This window comes from Gasterosteus aculeatus, chromosome 7 (assembly GCF_964276395.1).
Source record: "Gasterosteus aculeatus chromosome 7, fGasAcu3.hap1.1, whole genome shotgun sequence".
NCBI classification, from domain to species: Eukaryota; Metazoa; Chordata; class Actinopteri; order Perciformes; family Gasterosteidae; genus Gasterosteus; species Gasterosteus aculeatus.
This window is the reverse complement of record NC_135694.1, coordinates 3,509,051-3,518,731: the sequence shown is the minus strand read 5'-3', so window position 1 is coordinate 3,518,731 and position 9,681 is coordinate 3,509,051. Positions and strand designations below refer to the sequence as shown.

The following is a 9,681-nucleotide window of genomic DNA, read 5'->3' as shown; positions in this document are numbered from 1 at the left end:
CTTATCACAGATTTTGGTAATTACGCCCAATGGCAAGGCCACTCCCCCAATTCATTAAGAAATAAAGCATCTTCACAAATTATGTTACGTCTGCATTTCTTTACAATCTCAAAACGTCCCTGGGTGGGCTTGAACCACCAACCTTTCAGTTAAGAGCCGAACGCGCTGACCAATTGCGCCACAGAGACCTTTCTGATCGCCTATTTGGGTAATTACGCCCAATGGCAAGGCCACTCCCCCAATTCATTAAGAAATAAAGCATCTTCACAAATTATGTTACGTCTGCATTTCTTTACAATCTCAAAACGTCCCTGGGTGGGCTTGAACCACCAACCTTTCAGTTAACAGCCGAACGCGCTGACCAATTGCGCCACAGAGACCTTTCTGACAGCCGATTTGGGTAATTACGCCCAATGGCAAGGCCACTCCCGCAATTCATTAAGAAATAAAGTGTCTTTATAAATTATGTTAAGTCTGTATTTCTTTACAATCTCAAAACGTCCCTGGGTGGGGTTGAACCACCAACCTTTCGGTTAACAGCCGAACGCGCTGACCAATTGCGTCACAGAGACCTTTCTGTTCGCTGATTTGGGTAATTACGCCCAATGGCAAGGCCACTCCCCCAATTCATTAAGAAATAAAGCGTCTTTATGAAATATGTTACGTCTGCATTTCTTTACAATCTCAAAACGTCCCTGGGTGGGGTTGAACCACCAACCTTTCGGTTAACAGCCGAACGCGCTGACCAATTGCGCCACAGAGACCTTTCTGACAGCCGATTTGGGTAATTACGCCCAATGGCAAGGCCACTCCCCCAATTCATTAAGAAATAAAGCGTCTTTATGAAATATGTTACGTCTGCATTTCTTTACAATCTCAAAACGTCCCTGGGTGGGGTTGAACCACCAACCTTTCAGTTAACAGCCGAACGCGCTGACCAATTGCGCCACAGAGACCTTTCTGATCGCCGATTTGGGTAATTACGCCCAATGGCAAGGCGACTCCCGCAATTCATTAAGAAATAGAGCATCTTCACAAATTATGTTACGTCTGCATTTCTTTACAATCTCAAAACGTCCCTGGGTGGGCTTGAACCACCAACCTTTCAGTTAGCAGCCGAACGCGCTGACCAATTGCGGCACGGAGACCTTTCTGACAGCCGATTTGGGTAATTACGCCCAATGGCAAGGCCACTCCCGCAATTCATTAAGAAATAAAGTGTCTTTATAAATTATGTTAAGTCTGTATTTCTTTACAATCTCAAAACGTCCCTGGGTGGGGTTGAACCACCAACCTTTCAGTTAACAGCCGAACGCGCTGACCAATTGCGCCACAGAGACCTTTCTGATCGCCGATTTGGGTAATTACGCCCAACGGCAAGGCGACTCCCCCAATTCATTAAGAAATAAAGCATCTTCACAAATTATGTTACGTCTGCATTTCTTTACAATCTCAAAACGTCCCTGGGTGGGCTTGAACCACCAACCTTTCGGTTAACAGCCGAACGCGCTGACCAATTGCGCCACAGAGACCTTTCTGACAGCCGATTTGGGTAATTACGCCCAATGGCAAGGCGACTCCCGCAATTCATTAAGAAATAAAGCATCTTCACAAATTATGTTACGTCTGCATTTCTTTACAATCTCAAAACGTCCCTGGGTGGGGTTGAACCACCAACCTTTCGGTTAACAGCCGAACGCGCTGACCAATTGCGCCACAGAGACCTTTCTGATCGCTGATTTGGGTAATTACGCCCAATGGCAAGGCGACTCCCGCAATTCATTAAGAAATAAAGCATCTTCACAAATTATGTTACGTCTGCATTTCTTTACAATCTCAAAACGTCCCTGGGTGGGCTTGAACCACCAACCTTTCGGTTAACAGCCGAACGCGCTGACCAATTGCGCCACAGAGACCTTTCTGATGGCCGATTTGGGTAATTACGCCCAATGGCAAGGCGACTCCCCCAATTCATTAAGAAATAAAGCATTTTCACAAATTATGTTACGTCTGCATTTCTTTACAATCTCAAAACGTCCCTGGGTGGGCTTGAACCACCAACCTTTCAGTTAACAGCCGAATGCGCTGACCAATTGCGCCACAGAGACCTTTCTGATCGCCGATTTGGGTAATTACGCCCAACGGCAAGGCGACTCCCCCAATTCATTAAGAAATAAAGCATCTTCACAAATTATGTTACGTCTGCATTTCTTTACAATCTCAAAACGTCCCTGGGTGGGCTTGAACCACCAACCTTTCGGTTAACAGCCGAACGCGCTGACCAATTGCGCCACAGAGACCTTTCTGACAGCCGATTTGTGTAATTACGCCCAATGGCAAGGCGACTCCCGCAATTCATTAAGAAATAAAGCGTCTTCACAAATTATGTTACGTCTGCATTTCTTTACAATCTCAAAACGTCCCTGGGTGGGGTTGAACCACCAACCTTTCGGTTAACAGCCGAACGCGCTGACCAATTGCGCCACAGAGACCTTTCTGTTCGCTGATTTGGGTAATTACGCCCAATGGCAAGGCCACTCCCCCAATTCATTAAGAAATAAAGCGTCTTTATGAATTATGTTACGTCTGCATTTCTTTACAATCTCAAAACGTCCCTGGGTGGGGTTGAACCACCAACCTTTCGGTTAACAGCCGAACGCGCTGACCAATTGCGCCACAGAGACCTTTCTGACAGCCGATTTGGGTAATTACGCCCAACGGCAAGGCGACTCCCCCAATTCATTAAGAAATAAAGCATTTTCACAAATTATGTTACGTCTGCATTTCTTTACAATCTCAAAACGTCCCTGGGTGGGCTTGAACCACCAACCTTTCAGTTAACAGCCGAATGCGCTGACCAATTGTGCCACAGAGACCTTTCTGATCGCCGATTTGGGTAATTACGCCCAATGGCAAGGCCACTCCCCCAATTCATTAAGAAATAAAGCGTCTTTATGAATTATGTTACGTCTGCATTTATTTACAATCTCAAAACGTCCCTGGGTCGGGTTGAACCACCAACCTTTCGGTTAACAGCCGAACGCGCTGACCAATTGCGCCACAGAGACCTTTCTGACAGCCGATTTGGGTAATTACGCCCAATGGCAAGGCCACTCCCCCAATTCATTAAGAAATGAAGCGTCTTTATGAAATATGTTACGTCTGCATTTCTTTACAATCTCAAAACGTCCCTGGGTGGGGTTGAACCACCAACCTTTCAGTTAACAGCCGAACGCGCTGACCAATTGCGCCACAGAGACCTTTCTTATCACAGATTTTGGTAATTACGCCCAATGGCAAGGCCACTCCCCCAATTCATTAAAAAATAAAGCGTCTTTATGAATTATGTTACGTCTGCATTTCTTTACAATCTCAAAACGTCCCTGGGTGGGCTTGAACCACCAACCTTTCAGTTAACAGCCGAACGCGCTGACCAATTGCGCCACAGAGACCTTTCTGATCGCCTATTTGGGTAATTACGCCCAATGGCAAGGCCACTCCCCCAATTCATTAAGAAATAAAGCATCTTCACAAATTATGTTACGTCTGCATTTCTTTACAATCTCAAAACGTCCCTGGGTGGGCTTGAACCACCAACCTTTCAGTTAACAGCCGAACGCGCTGACCAATTGCGCCACAGAGACCTTTCTGACAGCCGATTTGGGTAATTACGCCCAATGGCAAGGCCACTCCCGCAATTCATTAAGAAATAAAGTGTCTTTATAAATTATGTTAAGTCTGTATTTCTTTACAATCTCAAAACGTCCCTCGGTGGGGTTGAACCACCAACCTTTCGGTTAACAGCCGAACGCCCTGACCAATTGCGTCACAGAGACCTTTCTGTTCGCTGATTTGGGTAATTACGCCCAATGGCAAGGCCACTCCCCCAATTCATTAAGAAATAAAGCGTCTTTATGAAATATGTTACGTCTGCATTTCTTTACAATCTCAAAACGTCCCTGGGTGGGGTTGAACCACCAACCTTTCATTTAACAGCCGAACGCGCTGACCAATTGCGCCACAGAGACCTTTCTGACAGCCGATTTGGGTAATTACGCCCAATGGCAAGGCCACTCCCCCAATTCATTAAGAAATAAAGCGTCTTTATGAAATATGTTACGTCTGCATTTCTTTACAATCTCAAAACGTCCCTGGGTGGGGTTGAACCACCAACCTTTCAGTTAACAGCCGAACGCGCTGACCAATTGCGCCACAGAGACCTTTCTGATCGCCGATTTGGGTAATTACGCCCAATGGCAAGGCGACTCCCGCAATTCATTAAGAAATAAAGCATCTTCACAAATTATGTTACGTCTGCATTTCTTTACAATCTCAAAACGTCCCTGGGTGGGCTTGAACCACCAACCTTTCAGTTAACAGCCGAACGCGCTGACCAATTGCGGCACGGAGACCTTTCTGACAGCTGATTTGGGTAATTACGCCCAATGGCAAGGCCACTCCCGCAATTCATTAAGAAATAAAGTGTCTTTATAAATTATGTTAAGTCTGTATTTCTTTACAATCTCAAAACGTCCCTGGGTGGGGTTGAACCACCAACCTTTCAGTTAACAGCCGAACGCGCTGACCAATTGCGCCACAGAGACCTTTCTGATCGCCGATTTGGGTAATTACGCCCAACGGCAAGGCGACTCCCCCAATTCATTAAGAAATAAAGCATCTTCACAAATTATGTTACGTCTGCATTTCTTTACAATCTCAAAACGTCCCTGGGTGGGCTTCAACCACCAACCTTTCGGTTAACAGCCGAACGCGCTGACCAATTGCGCCACAGAGACCTTTCTGACAGCCGATTTGGGTAATTACGCCCAATGGCAAGGCGACTCCCGCAATTCATTAAGAAATAAAGCATCTTCACAAATTATGTTACGTCTGCATTTCTTTACAATCTCAAAACGTCCCTGGGTGGGGTTGAACCACCAACCTTTCGGTTAACAGCCGAACGCGCTGACCAATTGCGCCACAGAGACCTTTCTGATCGCTGATTTGGGTAATTACGCCCAATGGCAAGGCGACTCCCGCAATTCATTAAGAAATAAAGCATCTTCACAAATTATGTTACGTCTGCATTTCTTTACAATCTCAAAACGTCCCTGGGTGGGCCTGAACCACCAACCTTTCGGTTAACAGCCGAACGCGCTGACCAATTGCGCCACAGAGACCTTTCTGATCGCCGATTTGGGTAATTACGCCCAACGGCAAGGCGACTCCCCCAATTCATTAAGAAATAAAGCATTTTCACAAATTATGTTACGTCTGCATTTCTTTACAATCTCAAAACGTCCCTGGGTGGGCTTGAACCACCAACCTTTCAGTTAACAGCCAAATGCGCTGACCAATTGCGCCACAGAGACCTTTCTGATCGCCGATTTGGGTAATTACGCCCAATGGCAAGGCCACTCCCCCAATTCATTAAGAAATAAAGCGTCTTTATGAAATATGTTACGTCTGCATTTCTTTACAATCTCAAAACGTCCCTGGGTGGGGTTGAACCACCAACCTTTCGGTTAACAGCCGAACGCGCTGACCAATTGCGCCACAGAGACCTTTCTGACAGCCGATTTGGGTAATTACGCCCAATGGCAAGGCCACTCCCGCAATTCATTAAGAAATAAAGTGTCTTCATAAATTATGTTAAGTCTGTATTTCTTTACAATCTCAAAACGTCCCTGGGTGGGGTTGAACCACCAACCTTTCAGTTAACAGCCGAACGCGCTGACCAATTGCGCCACAGAGACCTTTCTTATCGCAGATTTTGGTAATTACGCCCAATGGCAAGGCCACTCCCCCAATTCATCAAAAAATAAAGCGTCTTTATGAATTATGTTACGTCTGCATTTCTTTACAATCTCAAAACGTCCCTGGGTGGGCTTGAACCACCAACCTTTCAGTTAACAGCCGAACGCGCTGACCAATTGCGCCACGGAGACCTTTCTGACAGCCGATTTGGGTAATTACGCCCAATGGCAAGGCCACTCCCGCAATTCATTAAGAAATAAAGTGTCTTTATAAATTATGTTAAGTCTGTATTTCTTTACAATCTCAAAACGTCCCTGGGTGGGGTTGAACCACCAACATTTCGGTTAACAGCCGAACGCGCTGACCAATTGCGCCACGGAGACCTTTCTGATCGCCGATTTGGGTAATTACGCCCAATGGCAAGGCGACTCCCCCAATTCATTAAGAAATAAAGCATTTTCACAAATTATGTTACGTCTGCATTTCTTTACAATCTCAAAACGTCCCTGGGTGGGCTTGAACCACCAACCTTTCAGTTAACAGCCGAATGCGCTGACCAATTGCGCCACAGAGACCTTTCTGATCGCCGATTTGGGTAATTACGCCCAATGGCAAGGCCACTCCCGCAATTCATTAATTATGTTTTATAAATTGATTTATAAATTATGTTAAGTCTGTATTTCTTTACAATCTCAAAACGTCCCTGGGTGGGGTTGAACCACCAACCTTTCGGTTAACAGCCGAACGCGCTGACCAATTGCGCCACAGAGACCTTTCTGTTCGCTGATTTGGGTAATTACGCCCAATGGCAAGGCCACTCCCCCAATTCATTAAGAAATAAAGCGTCTTTATGAATTATGTTACGTCTGCATTTCTTTACAATCTCAAAACGTCCCTGGGTGGGGTTGAACCACCAACCTTTCGGTTAACAGCCGAACGCGCTGACCAATTGCGCCACAGAGACGTTTCTGACAGCCGATTTGGGTAATTACGCCCAATGGCAAGGACACTCCCGCAATTCATTAAGAAATAAAGTGTCTTTATAAATTATGTTAAGTCTGTATTTCTTTACAATCTCAAAACGTCCCTGGGTGGGGTTGAACCACCAACCTTTCAGTTAACAGCCGAACGCGCTGACCAATTGCGCCACAGAGACCTTTCTGACAGCCGATTTGGGTAATTACGCCCAATGGCAAGGCCACTCCCGCAATTCATTAAGAAATAAAGCATTTTCACAAATTATGTTACGTCTGCATTTCTTTACAATCTCAAAACGTCCCTGGGTGGGCTTGAACCACCAACCTTTCAGTTAACAGCCGAATGCGCTGACCAATTGCGCCACAGAGACCTTTCTGATCGCCGATTTGGGTAATTACGCCCAATGGCAAGGCCACTCCCCCAATTCATTAAGAAATAAAGCGTCTTTATGAATTATGTAACGTCTGCATTTCTTTACAATCTCAAAACGTCCCTGGGTGGGGTTGAACCACCAACCTTTCGGTTAACAGCCGAACGCGCTGACCAATTGCGCCACAGAGACCTTTCTGTTCGCTGATTTGGGTAATTACGCCCAATGGCAAAGCCCCTCCCCCAATTCATTAAGAAATAAAGCGTCTTTATGAATTATGTTAAGTCTGCATTTCTTTACAATCTCAAAACGTCCCTGGGTGGGGTTGAACCACCAACCTTTCGGTTAACAGCCGAACGCGCTGACCAATTGCGCCACAAAGACCTTTCTGACAGCCGATTTGGGTAATTACGCCCAACGGCAAGGCGACTCCCCCAATTCATTAAGAAATAAAGCATTTTCACAAATTATGTTACGTCTGCATTTCTTTACAATCTCAAAACGTCCCTGGGTGGGCTTGAACCACCAACCTTTCAGTTAACAGCCGAATGCGCTGACCAATTGTGCCACAGAGACCTTTCTGATCGCCGATTTGGGTAATTACGCCCAATGGCAAGGCCACTCCCCCAATTCATTAAGAAATAAAGCATCTTTATGAATTATGTTACGTCTGCATTTATTTACAATCTCAAAACGTCCCTGGGTGGGGTTGAACCACCAACCTTTCGGTTAACAGCCGAACGCGCTGACCAATTGCGCCACAGAGACCTTTCTGACAGCCAATTTGGGTAATTACGCCCAATGGCAAGGCCACTCCCCCAATTCATTAAGAAATAAAGCATTTTCACAAATTATGTTACGTCTGCATTTCTTTACAATCTCAAAACGTCCCTGGGTGGGCTTGAACCACCAACCTTTCAGTTAACAGCCGAATGCGCTGACCAATTGTGCCACAGAGACCTTTCTGATCGCCGATTTGGGTAATTACGCCCAATGGCAAGGCCACTCCCCCAATTCATTAAGAAATAAAGCGTCTTTATGAATTATGTTACGTCTGCATTTATTTACAATCTCAAAACGTCCCTGGGTGGGGTTGAACCACCAACCTTTCGGTTAACAGCCGAACGCGCTGACCAATTGCGCCACAGAGACCTTTCTGACAGCCGATTTGGGTAATTACGCCCAATGGCAAGGCCACTCCCCCAATTCATTAAGAAATAAAGCGTCTTTATGAAATATGTTACGTCTGCATTTCTTTACAATCTCAAAACGTCCCTGGGTGGGGTTGAACCACCAACCTTTCGGTTAACAGCCGAACGCGCTGACCAATTGCGCCACAGAGACCTTTCTGACAGCCGATTTGGGTAATTACGCCCAATGGCAAGGCCACTCCCCCAATTCATTAAGAAATAAAGCGTCTTTATGAAATATGTTACGTCTGCATTTCTTTACAATCTCAAAACGTCCCTGGGTGGGCTTGAACCACCAACCTTTCAGTTAACAGCCGAATGCGCTGACCAATTGTGCCACAGAGACCTTTCTGATCGCCGATTTGGGTAATTACGCCCAATGGCAAGGCCACTCCCCCAATTCATTAAGAAATAAAGCGTCTTTATGAATTATGTTACGTCTGCATTTATTTACAATCTCAAAACGTCCCTGGGTGGGGTTGAACCACCAACCTTTCGGTTAACAGCCGAACGCGCTGACCAATTGCGCCACAGAGACCTTTCTGACAGCCGATTTGGGTAATTACGCCCAATGGCAAGGCCACTCCCCCAATTCATTAAGAAATAAAGCGTCTTTATGAAATATGTTACGTCTGCATTTCTTTACAATCTCAAAACGTCCCTGGGTGGGGTTGAACCACCAACCTTTCGGTTAACAGCCGAACGCGCTGACCAATTGCGCCACAGAGACCTTTCTGACAGCCGATTTGGGTAATTACGCCCAATGGCAAGGCCACTCCCCCAATTCATTAAGAAATAAAGCGTCTTTATGAAATATGTTACGTCTGCATTTCTTTACAATCTCAAAACGTCCCTGGGTGGGGTTGAACCACCAACCTTTCAGTTAACAGCCGAACGCGCTGACCAATTGCGCCACAGAGACCTTTCTGATCGCCGATTTGGGTAATTACGCCCAATGGCAAGGCGACTCCCGCAATTCATTAAGAAATAAAGCATCTTCACAAATTATGTTACGTCTGCATTTCTTTACAATCTCAAAACGTCCCTGGGTGGGCTTGAACCACCAACCTTTCAGTTAACAGCCGAACGCGCTGACCAATTGCGGCACGGAGACCTTTCTGACAGCCGATTTGGGTAATTACGCCCAATGGCAAGGCCACTCCCGCAATTCATTAAGAAATAAAGTGTCTTTATAAATTATGTTAAGTCTGTATTTCTTTACAATCTCAAAACGTCCCTGGGTGGGGTTGAACCACCAACCTTTCAGTTAACAGCCGAACGCGCTGACCAATTGCGCCACAGAGACCTTTCTGATCGCCGATTTGGGTAATTACGCCCAACGGCAAGGCGACTCCCCCAATTCATTAAGAAATAAAGCATCTTCAC

At 45.8% G+C, this 9,681-nt stretch overlaps 42 non-coding genes across 42 annotated transcripts; all 42 read right to left on the bottom strand.

The window, feature by feature from the left end:
- Positions 1–114: 114 nt before the first annotated feature.
- On the bottom strand, positions 115–188 carry trnak-cuu (transfer RNA lysine (anticodon CUU)). The gene has a single exon. It is a non-coding gene; the product is annotated as a tRNA-Lys (tRNA).
- Positions 189–306: 118 nt separating this feature from the next.
- On the bottom strand, positions 307–380 carry trnan-guu (transfer RNA asparagine (anticodon GUU)). Its single transcript has one exon. It is a non-coding gene; the product is annotated as a tRNA-Asn (tRNA).
- A 310-nt stretch (positions 381–690) lies between these two features.
- On the bottom strand, positions 691–764 carry trnan-guu (transfer RNA asparagine (anticodon GUU)). Its single transcript has one exon. It is a non-coding gene; the product is annotated as a tRNA-Asn (tRNA).
- A 118-nt stretch (positions 765–882) lies between these two features.
- Positions 883–956, bottom strand: trnan-guu (transfer RNA asparagine (anticodon GUU)). Its single transcript has one exon. It is a non-coding gene; the product is annotated as a tRNA-Asn (tRNA).
- A 118-nt stretch (positions 957–1,074) lies between these two features.
- trnas-gcu (transfer RNA serine (anticodon GCU)) lies at positions 1,075–1,148 on the bottom strand. The gene has a single exon. It is a non-coding gene; the product is annotated as a tRNA-Ser (tRNA).
- A 118-nt stretch (positions 1,149–1,266) lies between these two features.
- trnan-guu (transfer RNA asparagine (anticodon GUU)) lies at positions 1,267–1,340 on the bottom strand. Its single transcript has one exon. It is a non-coding gene; the product is annotated as a tRNA-Asn (tRNA).
- Positions 1,341–1,458: 118 nt separating this feature from the next.
- trnan-guu (transfer RNA asparagine (anticodon GUU)) lies at positions 1,459–1,532 on the bottom strand. Its single transcript has one exon. It is a non-coding gene; the product is annotated as a tRNA-Asn (tRNA).
- Positions 1,533–1,650: 118 nt separating this feature from the next.
- trnan-guu (transfer RNA asparagine (anticodon GUU)) lies at positions 1,651–1,724 on the bottom strand. The gene has a single exon. It is a non-coding gene; the product is annotated as a tRNA-Asn (tRNA).
- A 118-nt stretch (positions 1,725–1,842) lies between these two features.
- On the bottom strand, positions 1,843–1,916 carry trnan-guu (transfer RNA asparagine (anticodon GUU)). The gene has a single exon. It is a non-coding gene; the product is annotated as a tRNA-Asn (tRNA).
- A 118-nt stretch (positions 1,917–2,034) lies between these two features.
- On the bottom strand, positions 2,035–2,108 carry trnan-guu (transfer RNA asparagine (anticodon GUU)). Its single transcript has one exon. It is a non-coding gene; the product is annotated as a tRNA-Asn (tRNA).
- Positions 2,109–2,226: 118 nt separating this feature from the next.
- Positions 2,227–2,300, bottom strand: trnan-guu (transfer RNA asparagine (anticodon GUU)). Its single transcript has one exon. It is a non-coding gene; the product is annotated as a tRNA-Asn (tRNA).
- Positions 2,301–2,418: 118 nt separating this feature from the next.
- trnan-guu (transfer RNA asparagine (anticodon GUU)) lies at positions 2,419–2,492 on the bottom strand. Its single transcript has one exon. It is a non-coding gene; the product is annotated as a tRNA-Asn (tRNA).
- Positions 2,493–2,610: 118 nt separating this feature from the next.
- trnan-guu (transfer RNA asparagine (anticodon GUU)) lies at positions 2,611–2,684 on the bottom strand. The gene has a single exon. It is a non-coding gene; the product is annotated as a tRNA-Asn (tRNA).
- A 118-nt stretch (positions 2,685–2,802) lies between these two features.
- Positions 2,803–2,876, bottom strand: trnan-guu (transfer RNA asparagine (anticodon GUU)). Its single transcript has one exon. It is a non-coding gene; the product is annotated as a tRNA-Asn (tRNA).
- Positions 2,877–3,186: 310 nt separating this feature from the next.
- Positions 3,187–3,260, bottom strand: trnan-guu (transfer RNA asparagine (anticodon GUU)). The gene has a single exon. It is a non-coding gene; the product is annotated as a tRNA-Asn (tRNA).
- Positions 3,261–3,378: 118 nt separating this feature from the next.
- trnan-guu (transfer RNA asparagine (anticodon GUU)) lies at positions 3,379–3,452 on the bottom strand. The gene has a single exon. It is a non-coding gene; the product is annotated as a tRNA-Asn (tRNA).
- Positions 3,453–3,570: 118 nt separating this feature from the next.
- trnan-guu (transfer RNA asparagine (anticodon GUU)) lies at positions 3,571–3,644 on the bottom strand. The gene has a single exon. It is a non-coding gene; the product is annotated as a tRNA-Asn (tRNA).
- Positions 3,645–4,146: 502 nt separating this feature from the next.
- trnan-guu (transfer RNA asparagine (anticodon GUU)) lies at positions 4,147–4,220 on the bottom strand. Its single transcript has one exon. It is a non-coding gene; the product is annotated as a tRNA-Asn (tRNA).
- Positions 4,221–4,530: 310 nt separating this feature from the next.
- Positions 4,531–4,604, bottom strand: trnan-guu (transfer RNA asparagine (anticodon GUU)). Its single transcript has one exon. It is a non-coding gene; the product is annotated as a tRNA-Asn (tRNA).
- A 118-nt stretch (positions 4,605–4,722) lies between these two features.
- trnan-guu (transfer RNA asparagine (anticodon GUU)) lies at positions 4,723–4,796 on the bottom strand. Its single transcript has one exon. It is a non-coding gene; the product is annotated as a tRNA-Asn (tRNA).
- A 118-nt stretch (positions 4,797–4,914) lies between these two features.
- On the bottom strand, positions 4,915–4,988 carry trnan-guu (transfer RNA asparagine (anticodon GUU)). Its single transcript has one exon. It is a non-coding gene; the product is annotated as a tRNA-Asn (tRNA).
- A 118-nt stretch (positions 4,989–5,106) lies between these two features.
- On the bottom strand, positions 5,107–5,180 carry trnan-guu (transfer RNA asparagine (anticodon GUU)). The gene has a single exon. It is a non-coding gene; the product is annotated as a tRNA-Asn (tRNA).
- A 118-nt stretch (positions 5,181–5,298) lies between these two features.
- trnan-guu (transfer RNA asparagine (anticodon GUU)) lies at positions 5,299–5,372 on the bottom strand. The gene has a single exon. It is a non-coding gene; the product is annotated as a tRNA-Asn (tRNA).
- Positions 5,373–5,490: 118 nt separating this feature from the next.
- Positions 5,491–5,564, bottom strand: trnan-guu (transfer RNA asparagine (anticodon GUU)). Its single transcript has one exon. It is a non-coding gene; the product is annotated as a tRNA-Asn (tRNA).
- Positions 5,565–5,682: 118 nt separating this feature from the next.
- Positions 5,683–5,756, bottom strand: trnan-guu (transfer RNA asparagine (anticodon GUU)). The gene has a single exon. It is a non-coding gene; the product is annotated as a tRNA-Asn (tRNA).
- A 502-nt stretch (positions 5,757–6,258) lies between these two features.
- On the bottom strand, positions 6,259–6,332 carry trnan-guu (transfer RNA asparagine (anticodon GUU)). Its single transcript has one exon. It is a non-coding gene; the product is annotated as a tRNA-Asn (tRNA).
- A 123-nt stretch (positions 6,333–6,455) lies between these two features.
- Positions 6,456–6,529, bottom strand: trnan-guu (transfer RNA asparagine (anticodon GUU)). The gene has a single exon. It is a non-coding gene; the product is annotated as a tRNA-Asn (tRNA).
- A 118-nt stretch (positions 6,530–6,647) lies between these two features.
- Positions 6,648–6,721, bottom strand: trnan-guu (transfer RNA asparagine (anticodon GUU)). Its single transcript has one exon. It is a non-coding gene; the product is annotated as a tRNA-Asn (tRNA).
- A 118-nt stretch (positions 6,722–6,839) lies between these two features.
- On the bottom strand, positions 6,840–6,913 carry trnan-guu (transfer RNA asparagine (anticodon GUU)). The gene has a single exon. It is a non-coding gene; the product is annotated as a tRNA-Asn (tRNA).
- Positions 6,914–7,031: 118 nt separating this feature from the next.
- trnan-guu (transfer RNA asparagine (anticodon GUU)) lies at positions 7,032–7,105 on the bottom strand. Its single transcript has one exon. It is a non-coding gene; the product is annotated as a tRNA-Asn (tRNA).
- Positions 7,106–7,223: 118 nt separating this feature from the next.
- trnan-guu (transfer RNA asparagine (anticodon GUU)) lies at positions 7,224–7,297 on the bottom strand. Its single transcript has one exon. It is a non-coding gene; the product is annotated as a tRNA-Asn (tRNA).
- Positions 7,298–7,415: 118 nt separating this feature from the next.
- Positions 7,416–7,489, bottom strand: trnan-guu (transfer RNA asparagine (anticodon GUU)). The gene has a single exon. It is a non-coding gene; the product is annotated as a tRNA-Asn (tRNA).
- A 118-nt stretch (positions 7,490–7,607) lies between these two features.
- On the bottom strand, positions 7,608–7,681 carry trnan-guu (transfer RNA asparagine (anticodon GUU)). Its single transcript has one exon. It is a non-coding gene; the product is annotated as a tRNA-Asn (tRNA).
- A 118-nt stretch (positions 7,682–7,799) lies between these two features.
- On the bottom strand, positions 7,800–7,873 carry trnan-guu (transfer RNA asparagine (anticodon GUU)). The gene has a single exon. It is a non-coding gene; the product is annotated as a tRNA-Asn (tRNA).
- Positions 7,874–7,991: 118 nt separating this feature from the next.
- Positions 7,992–8,065, bottom strand: trnan-guu (transfer RNA asparagine (anticodon GUU)). Its single transcript has one exon. It is a non-coding gene; the product is annotated as a tRNA-Asn (tRNA).
- A 118-nt stretch (positions 8,066–8,183) lies between these two features.
- Positions 8,184–8,257, bottom strand: trnan-guu (transfer RNA asparagine (anticodon GUU)). The gene has a single exon. It is a non-coding gene; the product is annotated as a tRNA-Asn (tRNA).
- Positions 8,258–8,375: 118 nt separating this feature from the next.
- trnan-guu (transfer RNA asparagine (anticodon GUU)) lies at positions 8,376–8,449 on the bottom strand. The gene has a single exon. It is a non-coding gene; the product is annotated as a tRNA-Asn (tRNA).
- A 118-nt stretch (positions 8,450–8,567) lies between these two features.
- Positions 8,568–8,641, bottom strand: trnan-guu (transfer RNA asparagine (anticodon GUU)). Its single transcript has one exon. It is a non-coding gene; the product is annotated as a tRNA-Asn (tRNA).
- A 118-nt stretch (positions 8,642–8,759) lies between these two features.
- trnan-guu (transfer RNA asparagine (anticodon GUU)) lies at positions 8,760–8,833 on the bottom strand. Its single transcript has one exon. It is a non-coding gene; the product is annotated as a tRNA-Asn (tRNA).
- A 118-nt stretch (positions 8,834–8,951) lies between these two features.
- On the bottom strand, positions 8,952–9,025 carry trnan-guu (transfer RNA asparagine (anticodon GUU)). Its single transcript has one exon. It is a non-coding gene; the product is annotated as a tRNA-Asn (tRNA).
- Positions 9,026–9,143: 118 nt separating this feature from the next.
- trnan-guu (transfer RNA asparagine (anticodon GUU)) lies at positions 9,144–9,217 on the bottom strand. Its single transcript has one exon. It is a non-coding gene; the product is annotated as a tRNA-Asn (tRNA).
- Positions 9,218–9,527: 310 nt separating this feature from the next.
- On the bottom strand, positions 9,528–9,601 carry trnan-guu (transfer RNA asparagine (anticodon GUU)). The gene has a single exon. It is a non-coding gene; the product is annotated as a tRNA-Asn (tRNA).
- Positions 9,602–9,681: the final 80 nt, after the last annotated feature.